This window comes from Anomaloglossus baeobatrachus, chromosome 12 (genome assembly GCF_048569485.1).
Source record: "Anomaloglossus baeobatrachus isolate aAnoBae1 chromosome 12, aAnoBae1.hap1, whole genome shotgun sequence".
Taxonomy (NCBI): Eukaryota; Metazoa; Chordata; class Amphibia; order Anura; family Aromobatidae; genus Anomaloglossus; species Anomaloglossus baeobatrachus.
This window is the reverse complement of record NC_134364.1, coordinates 45,512,164-45,518,163: the sequence shown is the minus strand read 5'-3', so window position 1 is coordinate 45,518,163 and position 6,000 is coordinate 45,512,164.

Here is a 6,000-nt window from a genome sequence, read left to right as displayed (position 1 = left end):
TCACCACACGGATGCAGGGATCGGAGACGGTAGGGACTGATGAGATGGCGGGCAGTCACCGTCCGGAGTTCTGGAACCGTCAGGACCGGTTGGCGAGTGGAACGGCTCTACAAGACAGATAGGTAAGTACGGGACAAGGCACAGGGGGACCTGACTCCTAGTTTACTAAACACGAAGAACGGGCCCCGCCCACTTGGAAAGAAAACCCCTTTATACCCTGTACCTATGTGTGTAATATCCTGTCAGTGGACGCTGGCCCTTTAAGAAAGGGTCAATGACCGCGCGCGCGCCCTAACGCGCATGCGCGAGGCCCGGGTGCCAGAAACTAGGGGTGGAAGCGGTGCATTAGAAGCAGGAGTGCCCGGCAGAGGGCTCAGAGTCGCGGAAGAGTGCCGGGAGCGGGGACCAGGACGCCTGGGGACGCAGGTGAGGGAGAGGAGGCAAGGAGGCTGTGGAGCGGGGGACCGGGGAGCGTGGCACAGGAGCGGGGAAGCGTGGCACGGGAGCTGGGAAGAGTGACACGGGAGCGGGGAAGCGTGGCAGGGGAGCTGGGAAGCGTGGCAGGGGAGCTGGGAAGCGTGGCACGGGAGCTGGGGAGCGTGACAACATCTGTTAGGGAGCCATCTGTCTTCCAGCTTGCTGACTGTTCCCAGTATCAACCAGCAGAATTGTAAATGCAGATGCTCACATTTATATCATAATAATATTGGGTGCTTGTCACAATGTGACTGCAGGTGTCACCTCATATATAAGAGGACTCCCGGCGTGCAGCGAAACACAGAGGGTACACCAGGTTAGAAATACAACGGAAGGCCCGGCGCTAGGGAGAGGGGAGCGGGGTCACCTCCTAACTGTCACCTGAGGCTGATTCCTGCACTCCCTAACGTCCCTAGACAGGTCCTTTCCCCATGCGCCGTCACATACCTAGGCTCTCACTGGCCCTGAACTCACCCTGATTAGTGAAGGTCAGCGAGATGGTAGTCTCGCCACTATAATAAGACAACACACGAGGATGGTAAGACACAACATAAAGCACTGCAACAGAAACAACACCACAGGTATGCATAAACAAGGTCCTTCAACATGGACAGCATAGGTATGAGCTATGGTCTGCATAGGGAGGAGTGAGCAGAGGATATTTATAGCAGAAGGGAGTGGCTGCAGCTGATGTTACAACTACCTGTTAAAACACTGCAGGATAGAAATGAATCTTAACCCCTTCAGTACAGAATAGAATTAAACACACTCCAACTCTGTGTAAGCGATGAGCTAACGCTACAGAGGATCTGCGATCAATAGTACATGGTGAGCTTCTGATCCTAGATTCCCCCGAGATCACATTGGGCCATGACACACAGATGACAGTGCTACCGTGGGTTCTACCTTGGCAAATTCTGACCAGTGAAGGGCATAAAAAGCTATAATGCCCCTTTTCTTACTGTCACGGGGTCCTTCTCCAGTATCACACAATCAACAGAGTGAGAGATGAGTGAAAAAAACAAAGAACATTTATTCCAAGCAAAATCAGACAGTCCATAAAATAATCTACCACACAGATGGTAAAATAGTCCAGAAACACGGATACAGTCCAGTAAGCGATAAATGTCCGAGTCTCTCTGGGGAGCCTTAGCTTCTCCCACAGAGGATGAATCTTCCTGCCTCTCTCTTGAAGTTCTCAGCCGACTGAATAATCCCCCAGGTAAACAGAGAGTTTGGGTGGATCCCAGGCCCCCCTTCCCCAGACTTAGGGACAAAAGCCCAGCAGGGTCTGATTAAACTGCAAACAGGACAATGCACACACAAGGAATACACAGAATGGACAGAGCACCATGCCTAAAATACGAACCTACACAAAATTGTACACAACCCCCCATATTCAACCATCACACTTACCCTACCTCTATTTATAGGACTTCAGCTGTTATAGGGTTGTCTGCTTGCTGACTACTTCCAATAAAACTATAATGGCCATGAAAGTCATGAGTTGTCTCCCTCTCTGCTATGGCAAGATTATTTCCATTTATAACCTACTTAGTGTATTGATTTCCTTTTTATTTCAAATTTTTTCGAATACGACCCAATTGTCAGACTTATTCTTGAAATTTACATATTCCATTGGTACTTACCACTGAGAATGTAAACAATTGCAATGTATTTTTTTTTACAGAAAGCAAAGAAAAAGAAAAGAAAACAATTCTTGTCATTCTGCAGTTTTAATTAACAAATGTGTCCCAAGGCTTGTACAGAATAACCATCAGGAGGCCATGTAATAAATCATTGTGTTGATACCAGGAAAAGACGATAATTAAATTTGTTTAGTAAAAGCTACGTTATAAATAATGCATTGCAATCTGCCAGCTACCTCACAAGAGGTAGGTATTTCGAGGCCAACGGTGACCGTAATAAAACCCTTCTGCAATATTTATTAGGGCTCATTTCAATGGGTTTAGTTGGAGAATGTGCTGCACAGAAAATGTGATACCAGAAATCCATATTACTGTGGTTTCACCCTAAATTCTGAGAACACATTGGTTTTGTACACAGCAAATCTAAATATTCAACTGATATCTTAAAGTTTAGCCCAGTTTGCAGAAAATATCAAAATGCCTCCACCTTCACACTAGAACTGGATCATTGTTTTTTTTTTTTCCAATAGATTCTGAAAGTCAATAATTGTGTGCATACACATTAGTGTGCAAAGTTCAAACGGGGTCATTGTCACACCAGGAGTGAAAAGACTCCCAGCAAGCGACGCAACACAAAGGGAAAACCAGGGAAGCAATACAACGGAGGGCCCTGGCACTAGGGCCCTCCGTTGCGAGGGGAGTGAGGTCACCTCCTAATACTCACCTGACGCTGATCCCTGCACTCCCTAACGGGTGCTTCTCCCGTGCGTCATCACGTGCTTAGACCCTCGCTGTCCCTGATCTAACCCTGACTAGAAGTGAAGGCTAGTAAGATGCTAGTTCCCACGCTGTAATAAAAAATCATGTGGAAGGGAAGACAAACATGTGAAGAAAGACACAACAAATAGTACTCCACAGCTTCTCCAGCAGAAAACTTCTCAGCTGCAACAGATACGACACCTCTGCTTCTTCAGAGACTGGCTCCATCCAAGTGGACAGTATAGAATCAACTGTAGCTAGCATAGGTAGGAGTGAGGAGATATTTATAGCAGAAGGGAGTGGCTGCGGCTGAGATTAAAACTAACTGCTAGATCACAGCAGGATAGAAAAGAACCTTAACCTTTTGAACACGGATAGAATAAAGTAAGCTCCATCTTAGGGTAAATGATGAATGGGCACTAAAGAGTATCTGCGATCAACTATACACTGTGACCTTCTAATCCCAGATCCCCCAGAGATCATATCAGGCCATGACACACTTGTGACAGTCATTAGATAAAATGTAACATCAAAACATTATTTTAGGTGACAGCTATCAACTGGTAAAAAAAGTTGACAGTAATATCAGAGACTGATGCATTAAAGGCAGCATAAAGGACTGTTTTAAGGGGTTGTCCAGGCTTGGTGCGCAAGTCTACAGTGACTCTAAGTGACTGCAGACTTGTGAATCCTTACAGTGTGCAGTGTGCACGCTATCAGAATTCTTCAGGGACAGCCACATGATCGTAAGTATGTGATTTGCATACTTTTGGCCACATTCCAACTAAGACGTGTCTGGTCTCGCTCAATTCACTTGTGAAAGGCTGTGCACGTCTAGTTGGCATGTGACCGAATGTGTGCAAATTGCATACTTACGGTCATGTGCCCTCCAGCTTCTGGCATCGGAGAATCCTGACACCACACACATTGTGTGTCTTGAGGATTTACAAGTCTGAAGTCACATAATAACAATTTCCAGACGTTTAAATGTACCGCCCCCGGGCGAGCAGCCGGGCTGCTGCCGCCGCTTGGATCCGCAGTGGCTTGAGGGGTCTCCGGATCCGGGGGTCGCTCGGCCACTCGATTAAAAGGAGGGGTTGAGATATGTACAGTGGGATTTTGGAAAGTTCGTGACGCCACCCACAGTGCGTGGTAATATGAGGGACCACCGCTGCTGTTAGCCCGGTGACGATGGTGTGGCAGCCTGATGTTTAACGCCTCCGTGGGTAGGGGGTTGGTGTCCCGGGACCCATTGGTGTTGGATGGTGTTTGGGTGCCGTTGGTGGGATAGGTGCAGGGGGTTTCCGATGTACTCACTCAGTCCTAGAATTACCACACCGCCAGCTTGTAAACCAAAGTTCCGAGCACCACCGTAGTCTGCGGGGAGCACGCCTGGATCCGTGCCCTTGGTGTTGTTGTTGGTCTGTGTACCTATCCCTGGCACTTTAGTCTCACTTGGACCCGTTGGTATAAAACTCTCCGGGTCCCGCTCATCCGTATGGCTAACGGAGTGAGCTTGCTCTCAGGGTTCACACGTAGGATTTCTTTGGACTGTAGTGGGAAAGTCCTATCCCATCGGTGCGCTAGTACCCAGATTTTGGAGCGGGTTGGGGATGACACTTGAAGTCTTCACCCCCGTCGGGTAAATTACCGGAACGCGAGATAGCTCAAGGCCGCCGGCTGCCCTCCTTGGCAGTCCGTGCCCCTTGACACTGTCCCCTGCGACCGGGTTCCAGCTCCTACCAGGCCCAGACCAACGTCTGCCACCTAGTATACAGGAGCTCTCCTCCGTGGCCTCTCCTCTCGAGAGCCACCTCTCCACATCCTCTCCCTTCACTCTCCAAACTCAACTCTCCACTGTCACCGTCCTCACTTTCTCCTCACCAACCCCCCAAGTGGGCAGCCCTATTCCCTTCAGGCCCCCCAATGGTGTGTCTGGCAGGTTCAAGTGGGAAGTGTTCCTAGGATTTTTATTGGACTAGCTGTTAACACCAGAGGACTGGGATCCTTAACCAAGGAGGAGTGGATACTGTGCAGAAGAGCAGATTGCACAATACCCTGTGACGACCTGATAGGCCAGGGCGTCACATAAATATATAGCAATGTATTTTATTTTTAGCAGTTTTTATTCTTTTATGTTTTAAAAACATCTAACCTCTAGACCTAATTTTAACCAATAAGCCAGACAGGATTTTGAATGTACTGGGCTGAGGTCACTAAGGTAATAGTGACCACCGCATAGTAAGAGATTATCTTAATGCCTTAAACTGGGATAATATTCCAAAAATAAAAGTGCACAAAGTACATGGTTGAATTTTACTGTATAAACATCCTGCGCACAATATATATACCATAGGGAATAAACAAATTAGAAATAGGAAAAAACCTCTATGGCTAAATAGAACTCTAACAGGAGCAATAATGTAATATACAAAAATGTAGTGTTTCACATCTTCCCACCCTGCATTCAATATTTATGGCACAGCGAGAAAGTAGTTAATGCGAAGTGCCATACATTTATGGCATTCGGATCAGCTCCTGAGCCCGCACCATCGACAGTGAGCGCCAGCAGTTACATACATCAATGGATGGGGTGAATGCTAGTTACCATTTAAATGTCCCTAAATGTCGAAGACACATTTATCATCCTCTTTGTTTTTTTGATAATTATGTAAGTCTCAGTCAGATATTATGACACATTTTTGGGGTATTTAAAAGGGGTTTTCCACCAAACAAAGTTGATTTTAATCTATAGATCTTGGAATAATAATAAATTCCACAATTGGATGTGTTTACAAAAATGTTCCTGTGCTGAGATAATCATATATGTGTCCCTGCTATGTACTGTGTAATGGCCGTGTCTGACCGTACAGGGACATGGTCTGATCATACCACAGCTCCTGGACCGGGGAGGATGCAAAAGATTATAGTAGATCGGCTTGGCCCCCACAGCAACAAGTGGGGATACTTTATTGACCCATATTTTCTCCAAGGTTTTGGTTCCAAAAATTACAATCAGCCTAGATAGATAGATAGATAGCTAGAAATAGATAGATAGATAGAAATAGATAGATAGATAGATATAGATAGATAGATAGAAATAGATAGATAGATA